At 29.1% G+C, this 25,989-nt stretch overlaps 1 protein-coding gene across 8 annotated transcripts in view; it reads left to right on the top strand.

The window, feature by feature from the left end:
• The window catches only part of LOC116769946 (putative polypeptide N-acetylgalactosaminyltransferase 9), a 100,067-nt gene that overhangs the window by 65,149 nt on the left and 8,929 nt on the right, over positions 1 to 25,989 (top strand). For 6 of the 8 annotated variants that reach the window (XM_061527675.1, XM_061527678.1, XM_032661175.2 and 3 more), the window contains exon 3: positions 18,635 to 18,662. The exons of the other annotated variants lie outside the window; for them this stretch is intronic. The gene's annotated coding sequence lies outside the window, so the exon portion shown is untranslated. The remainder of the gene's footprint in view (positions 1 to 18,634; positions 18,663 to 25,989) is intronic. 8 annotated transcript variants of the gene reach the window in all.

Raw genomic sequence — 25,989 nt, 5'->3', positions numbered from 1 at the left:
ACGTCTTCAAAAATTATGATAAGATATAAAAGCATTTCTTTACGAGAGTTAAAGAGAAAATAAGTCTTCGTTATTAAAATATTTTCATTTTAAATTTTATATATATATAAAATTTAAAATATATATATATATATATATACATTAGTATAAAATTATACATATATATATACATATTCACATTTATAATAAACATAAAATTGTGAACTCCAAATTAAATAAAAATTAAGTCCAAACTAATATGTCTGCTATCATAAGGAACATCGTTTTGTAATTAAAATGTTTTCGAGTTCGCTAACTTGTTTTCGAAACATAAGTAAGTCAATTTGGAAAGTTTTTAAATTTGAGAAAATACATTCTAAGTAGTGTATTTCGGAATTCTAAGCTTGTAGGCTAAATTAGCAAGCAATAAAGTTTTACTATACTGTTAAATGGAAACTGCTTACGTAGTTGGTGAAGTTTGAGAACTATCCGATTAATCAATGCACAATATTAACTGACCGATACCGGTGTGAGTAAACGATTTCAATAGATGCAAGATAAAGTGCATCTCTAAGTACTAAATAAAGTAATACATCTTTATTAATTTTAGAACACAAAAAATAAACTTCAAACATTTTGATTTTATGGATGGAAATTAATTATTTTCAAAGTTATTAGCGAATATATGTGTCATTATAATTATATCAGGTTTATTTTGCGAAACAGTCAATTTATGTATAGTTTTTAATCAGCGTATTTTATATGTAGGAGGTATCGGTTATAGACATAATGCTTATTTCTTAGACTCGTAGGTTCTCAGCAATTTTCCAAACTCACCTTCGTAAAGACAATGTTAGGAAAGGTTTCAAGTTCGTGATGATGAAAGTTCGTACATTAATTTTTGGATAATATATTTTAATTATGAAATTATATTATTGTAAGGGATTTACATCTTTGTATTTATAAACTCTGGTAAAATTTAAGATACAAGAAAATATAAGACCGTCGCCAATATTTTTATTATAAAATTTTTAATATTAATGCAATATTGTATTTCAAAAGCATCGAAGCAAACTTGTATTGATTGGAATCTCTATGTTGTGGAACATTTACGTAACGCTTTTATAAGTTTAACGTTCGCTCCATTTTTTTGGAATCCAATATCCTGAATAGCATGCCTTGATAAAATGGAATTTAAAGAACGCTAGATAAAAGTATCGTCTCGTTACTACTAAGCTTATCCTTTCCAAGAAGATATCCTAAGTTGGAAAACCATTTTTAGTTCATCCCTTTTATAGGAGAATTGTTTGAATTGTTCCTTAGCTTTTGATCGAAATTTCAGAATCACATCAAAGACCCGTTTTGTTCTGAGTTAACAGCTTAAAGAAATCACTTAATACTAGAATAAAATTGACCATGATTCCGCTGTTAGAGCTGTATAAGGATACTGAGGTATTTTACTCTATGATAAAAAAAAATATATGCTTTGAGAAACACCTCTAGCCGTGTTCTATGAAAAAGAAATTATTTTAGCTGATAAAGTAACATACTTATTTCTTATATTTATTATATCGGAGACGAAGATTACACAGTAAAGTAGGTACTATATATATAATTTATATTCGTTGACAAAATATAGTTGAACCAAATATTTTTTACTTGTATTTATATAACACACCTACAATTAATCAAAATAGAACGTAATGCGATTAAACAAGATGAAGGAGATTGGTAAAATTATTTATTACAGTACGACTACACGCCATTACCTACTTTATCGTGATCACTTAAAGATGAATGTATTTTTTATTTTATTAAAAACATATCAAACATCAGCAATAAGCTTTTTTAAGAGCCTCTAATTTATTTGGGTTCATTTATAACCTAATGATTGCTTCTAATATAATATTTATAAAGTATTTTATACGCCCTTAACATAATTTTTTTCACAGCTTTCTTTTTAAATTAATCTAATTTACGGATTGACCTTGCCTGAGATTTATTTAAAATTGATTTTTAAATATTGGTCTCTTGATTGGTATTGCTTATAAGTTACACAGTAATAGAATATAAGACATTATTTTATAAGAATAGCTAATAGTTTCCACAGACTCAAAGGCCATTTCGGTCTCTCAGTTGAAAATTAAGTTTTGCAAAGATTATACCAGTGAGTTCAGTAATTTTGATTAAATGAAATTATACAATTCTTAACGCTTTCGAGAGCTTAGTTAACATTTTCCGTGTTAAAATAGAAGATTTATATTTAATCTACAATTATTCTAATGAACCTGAGTCCTACACCTGCAGCCTCATCACAAATATACATATTTTCTGATAAGATTATTAATTTTGGTAAAATATATTTTCATTTATGTTTTGAAGTTGTTCTCTGACTTATTTCGCGGAAATACCGAAACTTGGTTCAAAGTTTTGGTATTTGCCTCAAAGTCGGTATTGTTGGTCTCCTCTAGATATTCAGGAACACAAAACTTTGATACACGACCGGGCCATAAAACGCAGGGTTTCCTCCGTGCAAGTGTCTCCTATATATTTCAGACCAAGTGTGGAGTGGCTTCCAAATATACAAGTTTTGCCTTTGCTTGTTGATTGATATAACTGTCAACAATCTGTTACGGTTACACATTTCTATTAACTTCAGTTGGTTTAATCAACGTTTGTTAAAGTAATGAAGTAAATTGGATAAGTTACATATTAAGTAAGAGGTTGCTAAATTCATGATAGACTTACGTCGACGTTGCTGACGGTGTAGGTGTTATGTGAGATACAGTAAAGGTTTGCTGTATTTTTCCTAAGAATATTAATGATGAGGTTACACATAAATTACATTTTTTAATATAATGTGTTGAACGAAACAATATATTTTTTTGGGACAAACATTTATATTATATTGTCAAATTTCAATGATGTTTCAACGTTGTTATATAATTTTTTTTATAAATTGATTTTAAGGAACAAAGATATTGTCAATATTAATCAATTAGAAAGTACTATATAGGTTTAGGTTTAACAAAATTCTATACAAAAATATTGTTTTGTATTGGTCATCAAAATCGTGTTGACATAAAAAAAACCACTCTGTACCTATCGCGATGTCAGGCCGTGTCGATTTTTATTTTCAGTGACGGACGGAAGTTCATCGCATTTCCTGTACATGCATTGTGAAGCTTGTTTTAATTTTATCACTTCCTTTTCGGAGCATCGATATTCTATCGCCCGGGTAGTGGATACCACGTGTAATGCTCTTTATAAGTTACTGCACAGCCGGTTGGCGCACGGTAACTTTTTGTGTATATTTTTTCAGGTTGAGATTTTACTTTTATCATTTATCACTGAAAAACATATACAGTGCACTTTTTCGATAGAGCTTACTAACAACGCGTGATACAAAGTTATACAAAGTTAGTATATATAATTTACAAATGTATATGTTTAAATTCTATTCATTTATATTATATTTTTACTTAAAACTCAACCTTTACTAATATCGTATTATTTTATTTTATTTATATGTATTTGAAGGGACAAGTTATATATTTACCGTAAATCAGAGAGTTAATATTCCTCACCAAACTGGGTGTAAACTTCTGACACTAATCCTATCTGATTTATAGTCGTACCTATAGTATTTATAACCTCCTTGTTATAACGTCGATCACCAGAGGGTGCTTTTAATAACGGATACAAATCTTAATTGAAAACAGTGTCTATATACCTTGAAATTATATAATGTTGCTACAAATGTTATGATATTTTATTTTTCATGTATAATATACATTATACATTTGATTTGCAAAATATTATGCAAAACTATTATTATGCATTCTCTTTTTAAAAATATGAAATAGGCAAACAGTAATAGAAGTATAAAAAAAAACGAAATTATATCATGTTATGTAAATTACGAGATATATCCTTATTAGCTTTGTAATAGTATGACTAACTAATAAAAAATATATGATTTATTTCAGGTTCTTAAGGCTATGGTTGAATTATCAGCCATTTTACAATAAGGCGTTTTGTAATTAAAAAAACAAAAACAGCAGTTTTAACTCTCCATTAACTATAAATTGTTACTGTTAAAAGAAATATTAATATGAGAAAGTATAGAAGCCTGGTCTTAATTAGTTTGAAACAGGATGACTCTATGACAAGAGAATAACAATAATTTAACAAAACTATTGTTTGAAGATGCTGTAATAGAGCTATTGAGTGAAATTTCCCGGGAAGTTTACTTAACTCTGCAACCCTTGGAAATCTTTGTCAAAGGCAATATGAATCTCTGTAAGTTTACCAGGTGCTATTATAATTCATATTTATTCTATTGAATTCTAGACGTTTTTATCATTAACGTTTTAATGGATTAAGGAATTATACATAGTTGTTCCCAGACGTACATTACGATCAGTTTTCTATATTTGCGACAGCTTTAAAACCATTGTTTTAATATACTTTGAGCTGAAAGCCTAGATAGTGATCAATTGGACGTAACAATGGTGTAGCCGACATTGTGTGAGTAGTATAGAATAGACTCACGCTATGTATAGAATATTTAAAATGAATTTGAGAGTGCATCGTGGTTTTATGCTATTGAAAGTATAAATGAAAATACAGTTTATTTTATTTCATATACAGTTTGGAGTGTATGATAATGTCTGAACCGGTATTTGCATTTTAAACAAGTATATTTTACATTCTGTTTTTTTTTTACGTATATTCTTAATTTGTTACAGTGTTTCATTGAAATTTTAAATATCGATTATATTGGCTATGATATGGAGATCTAAAAAAAGCGTATTAAAAACGAAAAGGTTTACGGAAGTGCTTGTAATAAATAGGTTTTGCCAATTTATATCATTCTATTTGTTACAATAACATCAATACATATATCAGTAATGGGTGACAATTAATTAACATCAGAAAGCCATATTACACACATGTTGAATTTTACAATATTTATCATAACATTGTTGTGGATTGAAAATTTATTTAATTTGTCGTACGCCGAGCGTGCCGTCATTTCGGTAGCCTAAAGCTTCTTGTTGCAAGAAATAAGTCCCTTCCTCAATTTAGAACCCTTTCCTATATTATTTAATATCTTTTTTATGAGCGACACCAAATGTAACTAAATGATCTGTTCAAACTTAGAGTTCCCTTTATTTGTTATAGACTTAGCTTCGTTGTCCTGTAAGGGCTCGTTGTTGCGCTATTAAACGTTATTAAATTTTGTTGAACTTGAGTTTCGGTGGAAAGTTTCAATTACATAAGTACCTACTCGAGATTATACAAATTTAATAAGAGCCGTTTATAAAATATATCAAAAGCTTTTAAAACTAATCTGCTAAAATTTTCCTCTTAAAACTTATCATATTAAGTTTAACATTTTATTCGTTTATATTTCATTCCGCAATAAAACGTATTTGTTAGGAAAAGGTGTAGGGACTTTTTTGATTAAGGCAAAGCCCAATAAAGACTTCCAAGACAGCTGTAAGACGTGAGTTGTTTTCTCAATATCACTTTACAGCAGCACACTTGCACCATTAACTGTGAAAAGAGCGATCGGCGAGAAGAGATTCAAGGGACAACACAAATTATAGTTACTATTTGGCAAACTCGACCAGAATTTTAAATGGAATACCTATTGTTTAATGTTTTTTTATAAATAGAGTCTGCGTAATAAAATTATAACAAATTATTACAACGAATTATCTGTTTATTTGCTATAGCAATTATATAATGTTAGTAACATAACTTTGTATATAAAATTACTACTTGTCTTGGATACATTGATATCAGCTAAATGTATAAGCAAATAAGAACTGTACAGAACTGTTCTCTTAACGGTGTAAAGATTTAATTTTCTGTTTTAATAGGTACCTATTGTTGGAATATCTTTAATTTTTTTTTGACCAATTCGGTTAAACCATGGATTCGTTTGGGACCAACGGTATGAATTTTACTGAGGTCATTGGATATGTAATTTTAACTTCACAAATTATCTTTACCGAAAATGTAAAAATGTAATATTCCGTTTAATTAGACGTATAATAATGTTGGATTTGTTATTCAACGTAATCGACTTTTGAGAAGTTTGGTTCTACTTCAGCTGATATGTGAATATTGGCGAGAAAAATGTATTCTTTTGAAGACAAAGTGAACAATATAATATAAAAATGTTTGTGGGAGAATTGTATAGCTGGTTATGCTCTCTGAAAATTGGTATTTATGAGGGTAAAAATAAGAAAAAGCGGTTCCAATGCTATTATTTTGTATCTTTGTATATAAGTTGACTACATTGAAACGAATATATATAACCTGGGTTCATCAAAAAACTTGAGGACCTAAGAGATATGAAAAGATATCCGAATATTCTAAATTATTGTCGAATAGAAAGAAAAAATAGGTTGTTCTATTCTTACTAGGTCTATAATAGTTAGATTGATAATTATTTTATATCCATCGTAAATATACATATGTATATTATATTATTTTTAGTTAATTGATGAGATATTTTTTTTGCTTTTTTATATCTTTCCTTCCACATTTAAAGATACTCTTGAGTCAGTCTATGAAATAAAAAACATACCTTTAACTAAAGACGTATATTTTCATTAACAATTCTACTACCAGTATAAAGCCTTCGCTTTCCATTAAAGTTGAAAAACAATATAACGAAACACTACGCGTGACTCTTAATAAAAAGCCTGATGTCGTGCCGCGCCATGTGGGGACGATATCGCGGGGTAACACAAAATTGGGTGTTATATGCGAAGAATACAAATACTGAATTACGAAAAATTGGATAGAACAAAGGTTAAGTAATAATATATAAACTATGACTGATGACGATTCCTGTTATTTAATGTTTTTTCTTTCTTTACCTATTTTATTGCTTTTGTTTTTCTTCTTTTTCTTTTCTTCTTGTCCGATCTTTTGTTTATGGTCAAATATATCGCTATCATTATTGAAAATCAAATTGCGTCTTATTTATTTTTCTAAAGATTGAAAAGATAAACTAAAAATATAACGAAACACAGTCAAAATCGTCACCATAATTTGTTTTGTCGTTGACACTGTACAAGGGACTAAATAGTTATTATCCGGGTGAAAACGTATCATATTTTTGTGTGACCGCTACGATTACAGGAAGTTGTAAACGTGTCAGTATATTTACAATATTTTTATTATTCCAAATATTTTTAACTGTGAATACCGGTATACATTTTAAAAAGATAAAACGTTTGTTTTGTTGGTCCATCGAAATAACAAAACTAATATTGTAAATAAATGAATATAAATGCGGACCCAAATAATAGTTTTAAAAAAATGTATATACATAAATATATTTAAAAAGAATGAAACTCCTGAAAGTGCCGAATGTTAGCTGAATTGTAACAAATTTTAAAGGATCCCTTTATTGCCACATATTTCACCGTGCATACAGATTGTAACATCTCTTCTCATCGTTCCCCGAAACATCCAACGCAATGTTTTCTGCAACTTTAGCCGTTTTCCATTTATTTACGAGCCCTTTAAGTCTCAGGTGCGTCTCACCTAAAAAGTTTTCAATTGCTATCAGTTTAGTGCAATCGGTTTCAATGTAAGTGTGATTTTTGATAACTGTTTTGTTACTCACATTTGATGAAATAAATAATGTCATATAATTTTAGCAATGTTATAAAATAAATAATCAAAACCTTTAGTATTTCTTACATATGTTATCCTTTATAGGTGACATTTATCATAAACTTTTTTGCAATGTTATATTTCCTTCACATGCCACAGAGGTGTTCCACCAAAATGATTACCGACTTTTAAATCTATAGAAATTTGCATTTTTAAACAGTTGGCTTACTAGAAAAGGTATCTGTAAAATGTACCTTAGGTTTAACAGCCTTGGATACTTTATGGCTTGATGAAAATATAATGCTTCAAAGAAGATCTATGTAATGCATAATACGGCGTTTTGTGAGTTTACTAACGTCTAACACCAATATGCTTCTTTGACGAGTCATTTCTTTGAGAACTAAAACCTCTGACGGTAGCTTTCATCCCTGAAATGAAAGGCCTTTTATAAGATACACCGTTTTCAGCTCAGATCATTTCATACATTTGTAACTGCCGAAGCTTTGAGTATTATATCAGCATTTTCTTTAATATCTTCGTTTTTTTGAAAGAATTGGGTTTACAAAAGATTAATATATAAGGTTTGACGATAAATTTTTCGGAATATTTTATGCGATATAAGGTTTACTTAATAAGACGTAAAAAATATTTGAATCGAATTTCAAAGCTATTTAAGGGATAATAAAGTTCCGATTAATCGTTTTCATTTTGAAGAGAAAGTTTTGGTGAAAATTAAAGACAACTTTTCGTTTAAGAACAATTTTCTTCGTCTACATAAGTCTTCTAATCAATATTAATTATAGTGCAAATAATTTTGAAGGTATCTAATTAGTACAACCGTCCCATTATTGTAATAAAATTCACAGATAGAATTTTTAACATTGTTAATATTGTTTAAATATGTATTATATATATATTCGTTTCGGGCTCCGGTTTCAGATATATCGGTCACTGAAAGTTGTTTCATGTTGCCCATTTTTTTGCGAGTTCCGTAATCGCCAAGCCAACAAAGAAATATACCCTAACTGTATTTGTCGTCTAGTGGGACATGCTTATTTGATTTATGATCTCTTGTGATATTTATATATTTTTATATTCTTCGTTCGGAGCTCTTCTCTTCTTGTGCTCTTGAAGATAATGCGGTTTGCATGATGTATACCTTCACTCGTGTCGCTGAAGATGTAGCATCGGCTTGAGATGTATGCGGAACGACTTACGTGTTTTGTAAAATTCTGTGCATGTATTAAATATTAAGACGTTTTGTATATGTATATTTAGATTTTATATATCTTCTTACATAAAATATGTCAAAATGTCTTTATTTTTTTAGTAACATATAGTAATATCGAAAAATTTTGTAGTATTATACTTTTTTGGTTTTTAACTTGTTACCATAAATTATCTGATTATTTTTACCGATCGGTTAATTATGGCAAAACGTTTATCGTTTTTTGAAATTTTAGTTCATATTACGTCTATATGTTGCAAATATTTATTAATTTTGTAATAAATATATTCGTTTGTTTAAGTAACAACGGCTTAATTAGTTTAAAGGTGACCACTTCCGCTAACGGTAGGAAATGGACTGCTAAATTGATTTGTTTAAAGGTTTAATTCGCTGCATAAAACTTTTTCCATTGCGTTTAATATGAACTTATTTTTTTTTTTATAACAACGTAATACTTTATTTTAATTAAAGATTTAAAAAAAATATTCAGTAAATTTGTGTTATTTCAATTTTATTGTGAAGTAGGATTTATCTCAAAGGTATTATCTCATTTATGTTAACAAGCTTACAGAGAAGATGAAATTTCCTTTTCGATACGAATAATACGCTGTTCTTTAGAATTATTATAGTAGTCAGACTTGGTTACCCGTATATGAAGTTAAATATTCGACTGTCCAAAATACAATTCTGTATTAACATTACCTGAACATGTAAAGACAAGACAGGTTGAACAAAAGATAGAAATGAATAGAACCATTGTAAAATAAAGGTTTTTGTTTTATTTGTTTGTATTAAAAATATTGCTATATTGATCTTCCTTTAAAATATTTTGAAATTAAATTTCTCTTTAATGAAATTTCTACAGTATTAATATCTGCTTATGGGTATCCAACATAAACACTTTTTGTTCGGTAGTTTGCTTTTTTAGGGTAGACCAAAACTCATTCAATCAGAATAAATTTCATACATCGAAACAGAATTCTTACAATATGTTTCAATTAAAACTGAGTTACTGCATTATTGTAATAAGACGTAAAATACCTTGTAAACTATTGAGAATTTTTGCTCTCACGATCGATAGGAGTCGTGAGCAGGCTTTTGTTTTATTATTTAATATGCAGAAGTGCAAGGGAACTCGCTTTACGTTATTGCTGACTTAAAAGCTGATTCTAAAGAATTCTACGAGAATAATATGCCATTCAATTTAGATTTCGAATTCACTATACGAAATTGAAATTAAATTGAGGTGAATTTTTATTTTAAATATCAAAATATTAAAATCTTAAACGAGTATATTATAATGTAATACAATTACGACAGAAAAATGAGACGGAAATTTATTTACATAACCAATAATGCCGTTACTGCTATATCTGAAACACAGGAAGATCGCTTTTCTTATTATGTTAGTATGGGGCTCGTTAAATTTGATAAAGTGTCTTTGTTTTTTTATGCGTTATTCAGCACATTCCGAGATAAAATAATGCCGCATTATGATAAATACACGCTTATATTTTCAGTACATACTTAAAAACTACGCCATTTCGTTGAGAATGATCGACTCTGATGAATTAAGAATAAACGATGAACAGATTTAGCCTCAGAAAATGTGAAGCGTGATTTTAATATGAACATAATATCTTAATAAATCGACCCACCTGCTACGTGTCAGTTAGATGTGGAAGTATCGGGGAAGTGTCGTTTAAACTAACATTATTCGTAATTCGCTGGGTTGCATCCAACGATGTTAGAAAAACGGGAAACTTTATGACGGAAACAGGCACGGAAAGTGATACAATATTTTTTTTAGATGTATCCGATTGATCAGTATGTCCTTAATGACCCGTTTTTCATCAATGGTTTTGGTTGATGTTCGTATCGCTACTAACGTTATGAAGATCAATTCCAGTACATTTCTAAGTTTTTGTTATGTTGAGTTCTATTAAAAGTTAAACTAAGAATAAACAAAGTAATATTGGATCCAGATATAATCATTCCTTATTCTTAACTAATTGTGCTTGTATATTGTACATCTTTAAGTTTTGTAGAATTCTTTAGAGAGGTCTAATATTTGGAACGTAGCCTTTTGCTGTTTACATATTTCTGGTAGCTTTTTGTGTACTTTGAAGAAAAAGATTCATAAATAAATATACATTCAAACCTTTTATATCAGTTTTTAAGGCTGGAGTTAATTTTAAAATTAGTGTAATATAATTATATTGACACTTTATGTTATAAGCTTATATTAACGTACCACAGAAGTTATTGGAGAGAGATTAAACTTTATAATTCATCAGTTAATTATTATGATTTGAAATGTACTTAGATTTCTTAACTTTGTATGAACATCCATAAATTTGATTTATGGTAAAGTATCGGCTATGATTCCGGCAGGGTTTTCACATTTGCAAGACAAATGTATGTCAACCGGCGTCCAGATTACGTCATTTATTATAGCGACAGCCCTGATAACGGTGAGGATTGAATACGTGCAAAATTTATACGACATAATAGATAGCAATGAATCATTGCAAAAAAATATGTTGGTTTTGTTCGTAAAAATTTGATCTTTTATAACCATAACTCTGAACCTATACATGTATGTGTATATTTAAACTGAGGTCCATACGATTTCGAACTAAATGGTCTTAATTAGTAGATTAATTCATTATTTAAAGGGAAGCTTATTTATATCTCAGAAAATGTTTCCAGCGAAATTCTTGACAGCCATTCGAAATAGAAACTCAAATTTACCTAAACTAGGCTTATTTAATGTATTCGTCATCGCTAACTGAATAATATTAAGGTTAAAGCAGAATCTGAACACCCATTGCAAATGCAATTCTCTAAAGTGTCGCTAGTGTTAGAAAAATATCCACCACGTTTTCTATATATTGCGGTTTTGTACGCACGTAAATGGTTATGGTTGCGGGTGCGTAAGTAAAAATTGAAATCGATTATTTAATAAAACCCTAGCATTTCATTGAATGTGTCTGAAACCGAATCCTTGAGAGCTCGGTTCGGGTATTTCCGGGGACATTTGGCATTGACTGGAAGTAGTCCAAGCTATCTTCAGGGACAACAAACCGAATATATTATATGGAAACGTAGACCACAGCCATCAAGTGAACCGAGCATGCCCGCCTGTTGAAAGTTTCACTTTAAAAGTTTAATGTATATATGTAGCCCATTTTAACTTTTCCTTTTTTCCTGTGTGTAACTTCAAAGATTAAAAATGCAAAATAAGGACACGTTCTGCGTTTGATATCAATAAAAATGTAATATTATTGTATTTTTTGGCAAGATATGAAAACAAAAACTTTTTTTAGTCATTTATATATAGTTATAAAATATGATTTACGAATACGGATGAAATATTTTGTAATGATTTCACGATATCAAACCTTAAAATCGGGAATAGATTCGAGTGTTATTGCTCAGACGTAGCTTTAAATCGTCGAGACGGTTCAAAAGATGATAGAGCTTACTCAGCGATTCCAGTTTTGATTTATTGCCTTCCATGCTACTGCCGGTGAAATCTTTGATTGCTTGCCACATTCATGAATGTCGCTTTGATTTTGACACGAATCAAAAATGGCATGATCTTGAATCATGCACATTATATGATATGATTCATTTTGTTATTTTACTAGAACTAATAGAAATAGTCTAAAAAATGTATATGAAAAACGTCCGACGATGTGAATTCTTAACTTTGCAATTAGGTTCACTAGTTGGATTTATAATTTAATCATCGAAATATCATAGCAAACATTTTTTAAATATTAATATACATAGTATGGCGTTGTTATATACACGCTTTTTGTTCGACTTTAAAAAAGTCATGAATAAAAACAGTCTCATCTTACTAAGAGCATTCAGTGCTACACCAATTAATTGTGTCGCAAAATGAACATTTTCCGTACTAGACTGCTAGAGTTTCATTTAAAAAAATTGCATTGGTCGTACGTGCGATACGTACTGACCTAAATATTAAGAGCGGTGAAAATATGTGGGACTAATATAATTTTGCTATTTTATTATTGTTTTGTTTATTTTTCAAGTTTTAAAATCTGGTATGTATGTGAAGGTTGTGTCGCGATTGAAAACTACTAGTGGAATACTCCTTTTATTAATTTGTTAAAAGAATGTTAACTTTTTTAAGAACCTTTGGAATGGAAAATTAAATCATTTGTACTGGTAATTAAAATAAAATTGGATAAGAAATCGTGTAAAAAATGTTATGGAAAAAAATTATCTTACAAAAAAATATTTATTTCTGAATTTAAAATTTAAATAACAATAATTGTTAGTATTAAATATAAAGTAATAATGTATAATTATTTTAATAACAATTTTTCAGAACACGACACAGTCACGAGCTGAGTACCATAAGTTACGTTCAAGATTTAGATTTTTACGCCCCTGTCATCTTTATGGATCGCATTATGCAAATAGGGACGTTGAGGTTGTAATCTATCATATCGCGACAGCCCTGTCTCCTTCTCATTAACTCGGCACACGATAACGAAACGATTTTATGCATAATTAGTACCACTGTTTTTATTTATTATAAGGGACTGCCATTGTGGAAGCAACCCAAGTAGAACTTTATATCTATATTCTCACCTTTGTAATATTTTATGTACAGTATATGTTTATGGGAAACTGAATATTATTTTTATTTTCAATGTTGTAAGACAATATTTTGCGTGAACATTTTGTTTCATATGGTAAAAAGTATTTGGTAAGATAACTGGATTATTTCTAAATACAATATGTAGCACTACTCAAGTGTTTCATAATATAAGCTGGAAAATACAATTTAAATACAGCAAATTGTAGACTTGATTTTTAATCACTCTTATTGTGTGGGTATCTAATTGAAGGGATTGGTGTGATCATATAAACTGACGTCTCAGTTTAATCCTTCAAGCGAGAAAATAAGTACTAGTGCGGTTTTAAAAGATTATTTCTGAAGTAAATATTTATTAAAATTTCTAATAGATTAAATAACCTTTATAAGTAGAACAGAAAAAAATCTAATATTATATTATGTATATACAAACTTGTCGGGATGTAAGTAATTATAAAATGTTTAATTTTACAAAACATGAGAGTACATCACAGTGTGGTTAAATATACAAGTATACTTTTATTTATTGAATATGATGATTACGAGCGACTGCCTTTTACAGGGTAAGTTATATACAGATAAAAATTCGGTTTTCAAAGGTTAAAGTAATATAATTTATGAATAATAGTATATTTGTACAGTCACTAATGTACATGCTGTAGTTCTGAGTGTTCTTGGTAATTTGGTGGTGACATTCTCGGTGGGCCAAGCTCCATTAGTGACGTCATTATCACATCCAATTTCAATGTCAATTCCAATTCGAATTGTGGTACAATAGAGTTTATTGGGGAACTTCAAGACCGTAATTTCGTTGGAATGGACATTTATGGAATTATTAAATATGATGAGTTTATATTCAACTAAAACCGGACTCAATATATCGACGTGATGTTCTGACATCTCTTGTTAAAAGTTGTAAAATGAATTATTTAAAACTTAGTTATATGTAACGACTAATAAATTTCAATTCCATATTTAAATTGGTGGCTCGCTCACCTCTCGGAGATAAAATTCAATTATTGTAATAGATTTAATTCAATTATCAGGATTGCGCCATACATATATATATATATTAGATATTTTTTACAGATGCGTGAGACACGATAGCTAGCAATTGGTATTATTTTTGTGTCTAATCTAACACAAATATAATTGATAAGTGTAGATTTTTTTGTATATTTTATAAATATCAGTTAAATATAGAAATCGTAATAATACAATTTTAAAATCAATTTAAGAAGGTTATAATTTATGAAATCGTATTATTTGTTTTTCTGCTTGTTACATTTATTCAAAACTTTCAATGAGACACCATGAAACTGAAAAAAAAAATAACTCTGACATCGTGAGAACAGCCAAGAATAAATTCAACTTTGGCAATGAAAATGAAAAGTTTTAATTGACGACTCCTCAAGAGCCCGTGCTCCAGGTAAGAGAATGTTACGGAGTTGAAACACTCACATATTTAAATAGCAAGGGGCTCGTTTCTGTAGATGTTCCAGGGGAAACCAACATTTTTGAATGTTTTAACACAACTCATAGTAGTTTGAATGTATGTTTACTACTGTTGCGTAGTTTAATTAGCAAACATACCTCTGTATAACAATCCTCACTGCAGTTTTGAATAGAATTTATATTAAAAGTGTTAGTATTGCACTTGTTCCTACAGTTGAAATAAAAATTAATTTTAAATTATTTAAAAAATACTCTATTAAAAATTATATGCAGTTTTAGTTCTAGGTAAGAAACTACACTAATTTATCGCAAGTGTATAGGATTCTTTTGCCTAAACTCAAGTTTAAAGTGCACCCTTTAGATGAAAAATTCATATACCTTAATAAATTCCCCGTAATCAGAGACAAAAGAGAGAGTAATGTAACGGAGCCGCAGAGTAGTATTAAAAAATTCATTCTCCCGGGAGATTACCTACCACCTGAACAGATATTACAGGAGAGGCTTAAATATCGAGAGAGCGGGGTTATAACTTACAACACTAGTGGTTTTAATCATTAAAGGTGCACGATCTTCATAAATTAAATATTTATTGCTTTTATCGATGTATCGCTGGTTGATTACATATTATATTAAAATCAGCGTCTCATTATTAATTTATTAACGTTTTGAAAAAATAAATCCCTATTTTATTTTCACTTAAACGAAGCAGATTTTAATTCGAATGTTATTTCTTATTCAGGTGAATCCTGAAAGCTTTGAGCGACGTATTTCTTTTGGCGGCAAGTTGGTCGTATATTTCAATAACTGTCGGGAAATTAAAAAGTGTGGCAGATTAAAAAAAGCTTTGCGCTGTATGATATTTTTTTTTAAATAGCAACTTTAAAATAGAGCGAAAGTTTCAATAACGGCAAAAGAGGTTGGTATAAATCTGAACAAATTTTTAAATATTATACGAATAATTTTATTTTTTTTATGGTTATCGACTTATATTATTTACTTCTACAATAATTAATATATATGTATAAATAATTGTTATTATAAATCCCATGTTAAAGTCTTTGCAGGTCATTAATTGAAATTGATACACAACAGTTTATATAAAGAGAAAATTGACCTTTGCCGTTAAACATGCTTCTACCCTTAACCGTTATTAATCTTATGTTAAGTCAATTAGGCATCAGGGTCCTTATTAAAATGGGTATAACTCGGTTGTATACACGAAGGGACGCTAATACTGGCGTGATGTCCAGAAGTAGGGTAACACAAAATATCACTAAATGTATTTTTTTTCCTAATTTTGCCAATTTCGTTTTAAGCGGTGTAATTATTTTTATGAAGACCTTAAAAATAGCCGTAATTTTGTTATATAAATTATATGAGAAGCTTCGAAAGATTTTTTTTTAATTACTTAATTTTTAGTTGACCTCAAACTATGAATATTTTTTGTTTGACAATCAATATATACAAAACTTACAAGGAAAAAGACTTTGATTTTTAGTTATATGTAAAATTTGTTGAATTCAAAGTCAAAGTGCTCAGTGTTTCGTGGGGAAAAGACAAAATCTGGGAACACCGCAACTAATGCTTCTCTGTAACGAACGGTGACGAGTGCCATTGAGATCGCTGACAGGGTTTGCGACTGTTATGAATTAACTGCTTAGAAGAGATGACAAGTGACTAACAAATTTAAATGTAAAGATTCGACGTTTTTCATTCATGAAGTAAATTTCTTTAGTTTTTAATTTGTGGTTAAGTACCAAATTTTATTAACCTGATGGGATTTTACACCGTAAAAAAGTATAAGTAGTATTGTTTTATTACTTTTTTATATTTTTAATACTATATAAATTTAAAATTTTATTGAAGTACTAGCTGAAGTCATAACTATTACTCCGTCAGGAAGAAAATTTAAAACGGTAAAAATTGTAGCACAGCCCTATATTTCCCGCGCATGTTGACCCACTACGTTCTAAACGAGTTCAGTGCGTCGAGGGTTTTGTGAGGTCCTTTAAGTACTCTATGATTTTCGGTCACCTGACTTTGTAGCGATCGGGTTAAGCCGGATTTGGATCTTTTATGTCATTAGATTACATGTATTTTATTTCTCGAATGATTCTCTCAAAGGGATTATCCTTATTAGAAATATTAATATGACTCTCCAACTTTATTATGTGATCGTAAAATAAGCTGTTTAAGGTTTTTCAGGATTATTTTTAAGTTGCAAACAGCTGAGGATATTAAATCGTAATAATAAATCAGTAAGGGGTCAGGGAGATTGAAAATGTTATTATATTATGAGGCTCGTGAAAGTTTGTTTGTATAATTAAAGTTGGCTTTGTCAGTAACTTCGCAAATCGCATAGATGATACTTTGTTTCAAATCTATATTCCATTTTAAATTTTGATAAGTACCCACCTGTTATTGAAAGTGGTGACCTATTTCCTAATTCAATTCCAAGTTATAAGTTTTGGGAATTTAAGGTTTTACTTCGTATAAATAAAAGTATCTTCGTAATAATGTCATCTTTAGGATATTCTACAAACCACGTTATCATCTAAAAGTGATACTAAAAATTGTTCACCCGTTTCACACATTAGCTTAGATGATGAAGAGCGCTTATTATTGATATTGTCCTTTTAATAACTTAGTGGAATAAATATTACTGTGAAATCTTAAACAAATAATTCAATTTTATTTCTAGTCGTGAATGAAATTCGACTCTTATGTTACCACAGATAATAACGAAATGCATTTTTACATTTTCTCTGTGAATTTTTTAAAGTAATATAAAATCCAGTATTAAAATTTTTATACAAAATTAACCATGTAAATAAAAAGAAATCGTATTAAATGAAATAATAATCACTATATTGCATTAAATCTGAAATGTAAATAAATTAAATTAAATTTTAGTAAGTAATAACAAGTGTAAACAGGAAATGTACAGTAATTAAAGTCAACAATGCATTATACACGTCTGTCTAATAAACCTGATAGTTTATCGTTAGTTAATTCGTGTTCCTAATTCAACTCAATCCAAATCACACAAAACTAGAATTATTTTTTCATTGAGAACATTTCGATAAAAACTTTTTTTTACCGAGTAAATACAGTTACATCTTGGAGTCATTTTTCTAAACTATTATCGCGTTACGAAGCACCGCCTTACTTCTGTATTTGTTTTACTATCTATTGTCTAATGGATTTAACGCTAGTGTAACATATAAATGCTTTAATATGATAATGTAGATCATATTAATGAATTCTTTTAAATTATAATATATTTCCTGCACTCGCGTGTGTACCGACGGAAAACTTCAACCCGATCTTTTATTTTTATTTTTCTTCTTATCACTCAGCGCTCCTTGAAGCGGTATTAACATGTTGTGGCTATTCATAAAGAAATTTAAAACGCTGTTTATTAAGACCACGTATAATATTTTTTAACTTTTTTAGTGATTCGTTTTTTTAGCGTCTAGAATTTTTAACAGTACATTTAAAACACGTTTTTGTATTTAAAAGAATATTATATTTTAATAAAAAATTATTTGAGCATCGTTTTGTATATGAATGTCCATACCTAAATATAGAAAATATTAATAGCAATACCAAAACCTAATTGTGTTTATGTAAACAATTGTGTGGCGATATATTATTGTTCAAAATTGATAAATGTTTCCCTTTGTTCTCAGATCCACCAGTCTGGCAAGATAAACAAAGGTATGTTTTGCCTTTGTAAATAGAAATCATAAGAAAAAACATTGCCCCTACCCTAATGGAACGGAATGAAAAAAATTACTCCGAGTTACCATTAAACATTTTCAATAAAAGGCCGATTGATGTCATTTCTTTTATATAATTCCGTTTTAGTGATTGACGTCGGCTATCGACTATCGGCTGCTATTCAATCAATTGACCCGAACAGTCACGGGTCCGGGTGAGGGTTCCCTGGAATCATTACTTGTTACGTTATTAACGATAGTGTTGTGCCTAATGGAAACGATTTGGTTACCAGATAAATTTAATGGGACTATTTCAATCAATCCCTATTCTTTTAATAGCTATCTATATAAACGTAAATATCAGCTTTATGTTACTACCGAAGTATTTTAAACGTATCACTAAGTAATTGGTAGTATTTTGTTCTACGTATTTTATTATAAACTTTTAAGACGAAAGTAAATATATATTAATAATAAAATGTCATTTTAATGAAAGTGGGCTTTAGATTTAGTCTCCTGTATTTAGGTTCGTTTTAGCGCACATGGCTCAACTAATTATTGTGAGTTTATATATGGAATGTGGGTCATTGATCCTCAACGGTATGGCTTCGTTTATTTCAACATAACATAAATAGTTTTCATATTTTATGATGTTTGTGTTACCTTCCGTTTTAGAATGATATTATTTGATCGAAGTTGTATGTATGTATGAACGGTGTACAAATATCTTTTAGTTTTGTTATCTAATGTATCTGTGTGGTATGAATACTATGCTAAAAAATCTCGACGAACCGTACATTGTACTACATGTGAGACTCGCAACGGTACGCGCTTAACTGTTGCGGTCAGCCAGTTCTACTGCTCTTGTTTTTGTTTATCTTGTTTACTTGGTTTATTAGTTGAAATTATGTTTGATTACGGTTAATTTATTAAATGCTAGGCTGCTCCGTTCGCCTGTTTCGCCGACATATGAGAACCACTATAAAATAAATGATGTTTCGATTACTTAGTGAATGAGTAAGTTAATATTAATATATTTTATTTGGATGACACGGAAATGACTTTTAAATAAAACCGATACACCGGAGCTTTGTATGTGATGAAAAATATATATTATTTAATAGTTGTAATTTTATGTTGTCGGTTTGGTATTGCGTTATTGTGTCGATGACGAAATCTTTACTAGCGGCGTGTATTATTTGCTGTATAATTATCTCGCCAACAATTTTTACTATTGTAGATATATATTTAAATAACGCACATTAGCGAAGCCGCTCGTGAGTTATCCACGACCTTGTTGAATAAAACGTTTGCATCCGTATAACGCAATCCGATCGTGATGCTCGCTATCATTTAGATGGAAATACATTGAATAATTGAGTTTAAAGATTGACGTATAATAAAATTCTATTTCGGTGTGATTTGATGACTGTTCCTTGTTTCTTAATTGAATCTAGATATCAAAACTAGACGGAAATTAAAAAAAATACCGATGATTTTTTTTTAACGTAATTCGTACGTAACGCTCTTTCAATTTTGGTGAATATAAAAATAAATAATAATTTTATTACTATAAAGCTACGTTAATTTATCGGAATTCAATTAAATACTTTTTACAGAAACTTTTAGAGATACCTAGATTTTGAATTATCTGTGTCCTGTATTTATATAACTTTGTCAAAAACAAGAATTCTCTGAGTCAAGAGAATGTGATATTAGATTCGTCTTTTTTTGTTTTTAATTATTCATCATATACTTAAAATATAATGAGAAAATCTCTCAAATTCATTTGATTTCTAATGTGCATTGTCATTTATAGATTCACACTTTGGATATGAAGTATATTATGACTATTTACTTGGGAGTTAAAAATTTTAAGTTTTTTAAAAATATATGCGTTTAAGTACTCGTACAAAAGTTCCTTGACGGCTAATGAAAGGGATAGCGTAATAAAAGATGAAAAGTAATACGACCTTAAGATACTAGTATAACTTACATGAGTTAATTTTATAAAATAAAACACGTCTTATATACATAATTCAATGAATTAAAACTATATTCTACATTTATAAGAATATTGTGTGGTTATTGTTTTGTTCCATTTACTTTTGTAATTGTTTTAATGATCATCTATTAGGATTGAATACTGAGGAGATTATTTTTAATATCGTTTACCTTAAGTGATCTCATCTTATAACTGACGTGACTTTATAAAATCATACAGTTGGTTATATGCTTTGATTTCATTCTATTACTTTGATATAATGTTCGTATAGTAGAAACGGTTTATTTATATTTAGGAAGAGATCACAAGTCGTCTTTATATTTAACTTATTCGATAGAATATTCTCTTACAAATCCACTCTACCCGACAATAGCGTCTCGGAATACATCGCTATTTTCAGATTTTGTACAAATATTTGTAAGTTATCGCCATTGGTCCGACGTATATACCCATCCTAAATAAATGTGTTTTGAGAATGCACTGGTCCTTTAAGGTTTATCAGTGACGGTCTAAAGGTACCTTAATGACATTCGTTTTATTTACTCTTCTCAATAGAAGGATACACAATGTATAAATGTTGATAGTGATGTTTTTGTCTGTTCTTAATGTAACATGTTAGTAACGCCTGCGGTGATTTATACAGTAAAAAGTATTATCTTGTACTAATTTATGTAGTTTTTGTGTTGATTACCAAGTTCAAAGTATAGATAAATAATTAATTATTATTTCAAAGAACTTTTGTAGTTGTAGGCTAAAATTTAAATGACTCTGTAATTTCTTATGTTTTGGACTTTATTTCCAATAAGGGTACCTGCATAGGGATTAATGAAAATTTTTGTATAGTTTTTTTCACATTTGTATTTTGTGCATAAATATATTATTTTTTATATTTATATAGCATAAAAATAAACAGGAACTCTTTCAAAGTCGTATATAAGCTTAAAATGAAAACATTTTTACTGAGAACTGCAGTTAAACCGCAGAATGCATAAATTGTGTCACTGGATACATACGATAGGCTAACGTCACAATGTGAACATACAAGTGCAGCCCTTATCGTAATGCTATAAGAACTAGATTTGCGTAGTCATATTTCAAGATTCAAAAGATCAACGTCACGCTCACGGTGAGCTCCAATTCATAAAATGGTCACATGTCCTCGTATACATAAAGTAGAAGTAACTTTCTGTGAATGGAATATACAGGAGGTTTAAGAATTTATAAACAGTCTTTGTTTGTTGTTCAAGAGGAAATACAATATGTTTATGGGATTTAAATTTTATTTAAAACACCTTATAATATTATAAACTATTTTTATAATTGTCTCTAACAATTTGATTAGATAGGTGTATTGAGTTACAGTTAATTATCATTGTAGTTTAAACGGCTTGAAAATAAATCAGCTGATATACTTAACTGTCAATAATTTACCTCATTGTTTATATATATATATATGTGTGTGTGTGTGTGTGTGTGTGTGTGTGTGTGTTTGTGTGTATAGATTACAGACTTTTCCTGCAATTTAATATACCCAACAAAAATGAAACAATTTGAGAAAGTTTAAGAGTGTTTATATTTATTTCATATTCCTTAACTTTACATGAAGTTTGACCTTAACATTTATATTTAGTTTCAAGGATTCCTTGGTTGTTATTGATAGGTTCATGTTTGTTAACAGACTTGAAATAGGAGATTACGCCTTGTTATTATGAATATTATAAATATATTATGAATAGTATACTTGCCCGTATTGATTTTTGAGTTTACTGCCTTTTCATAAATTTTATATATTTATTTATATATTTGTAATGGTTAAATATCAAAATGGATAAAAAAAATGGTAGATATAATCCGCAAGAACTATTTGTATATACGACATTTAGACATTAAGAAAGAAATTCTCGACCAATTAAACTTTTCGTCCTTTCGGTCCATGTATCTCCATCATTACGTTTTTTTGGAATGTTTCGGTTCAATTACGTCACGCAAACGAGCGGCTGCGATTCGTCGGACGTGGTTGTAGACTCATTAAACGGTTGAATCCCCCCATCACAGGAGCCACTGATGTTTAAAAGCCAGAGATGAGGACAGACTATCTTGTCTTGTTTTAAAAAAAAAAAAGTTTTTACGTTACCCTTTAATATTGATAATGAAAGCTTTGACGGCTCTAAGAATTGTTTACTTAAATAAATTAAAATACCCTCCACGTGCGCCATATTATATCAAAAATGACGTCACTTAGCTAAGACTTAATCTTCATGTCCGCTAAATTTTTATGGAAGATTGGAACTGGTTTGCTTTTAAAAATAAGATTTGTTCTTAACATGCTTTTAAAAACAAATAATGCAAATCACATAAAACTTGCACAGTACACCGCGCCATAGAAAAGGAAAAACCTCATGTAAGAACTGTTTGTTTAATCCTACACGCTTTCACTTTGTAACCAATGCTCCTGAAATACCTCCAGTAAACTAAGTAGGACAAGACAAACAATAAAACGTTTGACACTGTAGATGATGCGGTAAAAACTAAGGAATAAAGTTCATTATTCCTTTAACAGAAATGTATTACATAAATTGATTATATGCAATTAAATTAAAACTTGAATTTCTTTCTTTTGCTTACTGTTATTTAATATTGTAGATTTGTTTGAATACGAACGTGAGAATTTCTATTTGAACCGGAAAATTATTACCTCACAGTATTACGAATGCGAAAGAAAATGCATTGTGTGGTTATGACACTTTAATCTCATTGAAAGTAACTAGCGATAACGTTAAAAAAAAGGGAAGTGTCAAGATTATTAAAATAGATTAAAAATGTGGTTATTTATGCACCGGCTATTTATAATATTTCTTTGGTCCTAAGCGAATAAGATATGAAACTAACATATTTCGATTATATGTTTACAATGTCATAAAATCTTTACTACATATGTATGCACGTTTATATAGACGAAGTAAATAATAAGCGAAACGCATCATTAATAAATATATAAATTTTTATTTATTTATTAAATATGCAATTGTTTGTTATTTAAAAATAGAATTTGAAAGAAATGATTTTATATATTTCAAATTAATTGTTTCTTAATCGGTGAGAGTGTACACTCGTCATAAAGAACAATGATTATGATTAAACATTGCCTTATTGTGACGATTTTTTTATAGTCTTGTCAACGGTGATGTAGAAATCAAATAACGAACTAATTAATTATTTTATCGGGCTAGTTGAAAAGAATATCAAGCTGACCTTAACTAATGGAATGCTGTTTTCACGTATGTATGATTAAAATTATGCGTTAAGTTAAACACGGCCTAGTGGATATAATACCTCACAAATGTCATTAGCAGATTTCTCTATAGGGAAGGGGGACGGTCAGTGACCTTTGATACCACCTATGTCGCAATCTAAGCTATGTGATATACACAATGTCCTTATGCACATATAAATATACGTATATATGTATGTGAACACAATTATCACATTGAGCTATCAATTGTAAGGATTATCGTGATCCACTGTTACAATTACTGTTCTTTATTTCATAATACCAGTATCATCTAAATAATGTCCTATTCTCACTTAATTAATATATAATGTATTAATTCAACAGAATCCATATGAATAGTATATAAGTTTCACGATACTAAAAAAAATAATAATAAATAGCAATAATTAATCGGATTACCAGTAATCGATAACCCTCAAAGTAGGTAATGGAATTAAATAATTCAGAACGGCCCAGCAAATTACGTGGGGAATTTCTTGTTATAAATGTAGGATGCTACTTATACTATTGTGTGTCAAGATGTCTGTTCCCGCTAAGGAGAATTAAATATAGCACACGATATTATATATATACTTTTGTATAGAATATTGGAATCATTTAACAGACTTGAACAGTTCTCGGTGTTAGTTAATAGAGACAGATGGTTATATCAACCAAGTTAGTTATCAGTCTTATTTCACGTGTTTATTCCGTTAGGTCTATTGAATTTATAGTATTTGTTGAAAATTATTATTATTTTTTTTGGTATTTTTTATTACTTTCCCTGATAATTGCTAACTATATAACTTTACAGTGAGTTGATGAAAAAAATAAAAGTGTAGGTACTTCACAATAATATCAAGAGACCAAAGTTTTCTCAACTTCATTGTGACTTTCTCGCGCGGTTGAAATTTAAATTACATCCCCGAAGACTCATTTTGTATTGTTTTAATAAAATTTGAAGCTAAAAATGCTGTTATTTTTTATAAAATTTTAAGAGAAATAGATTTTTCTGTTTTTACAGTTTAATTATATAACGTTTTAGAATGTGTCCACAAATATTTGTTCTATAAGAAACAAGGCGGAGTAATAACAAATTAACTTCTCCAGTGTTTAAAAAATGCAAATGAATGTCTGTCAATGTACCTATATGTACGTACATATATATGTATTATGTGTTCGTGAAATTGTTGTAATGAAGCATGAAAAACATAGATTTTTTTAATATTTAATGATCTAGTACTTACTCATTTTAACAACAATTGATGGTATTGATCCAGGTTATATATATTGGGTTAGATATAAAAAAATGTAATAAATAAATAATGTTTAAAGCCAAATACAGTATATTAGCGATTAGTTAGTGAATGATATTGAATTAAAATTCATTTGTTTTAATTAAAGATTACGTAATTGTCATTCAAATAAATATTTTAAAATTCATTTTATTAGGACTTAGAATGTCTTTTTAGTTTCAAATAGACGTTGAGCAGCTCGGAGTCCGCAAAAAGCAGAAACGCATTTTACTATTCGCTTTTGATATTGAATCATTTTCAACAATAAAATAAATGCCAGACGTTTAGTTGGCATTTCGCTAGACGTAAGGATTTGTTTATTTCACATTTTTGATACCTGAGAATGTTTCATCCTATCCTTTTTACGTCTATATCACATTTTTCGACGGAACATTACTTAGATACATTATTAGATATAAAATTATATTTTTATTTCAGTGAGGCTTTTCCATTTTGAAGAAACGTATTAAGTTGTCACTTCTAGTCATTTTATTTTTGATTCAGATTTAAAAAAAACCTAATTGGTTTTGTTTCACCCTAAATGTGTTTAATGATAGTTATTTATAAATCAAGGTTATATAATTTTGGATAACAAGACAACAATATTATATTTATTGGTCGTTAAACTCCTGATAATTCATAAGTATATATTAAATCCTTTCGTATACATATGTTATATATATACATGTGTTATATATTATTTTTAAGTACTAAACCGATTGTTTGGATATTAAGGTCATCGATAAAACGTTAT

This window comes from Danaus plexippus (genome assembly GCF_018135715.1).
Source record: "Danaus plexippus chromosome 13 unlocalized genomic scaffold, MEX_DaPlex mxdp_15, whole genome shotgun sequence".
NCBI classification, from domain to species: Eukaryota; Metazoa; Arthropoda; class Insecta; order Lepidoptera; family Nymphalidae; genus Danaus; species Danaus plexippus.
This window is presented reverse-complemented; position numbering and strand designations above follow the sequence as displayed.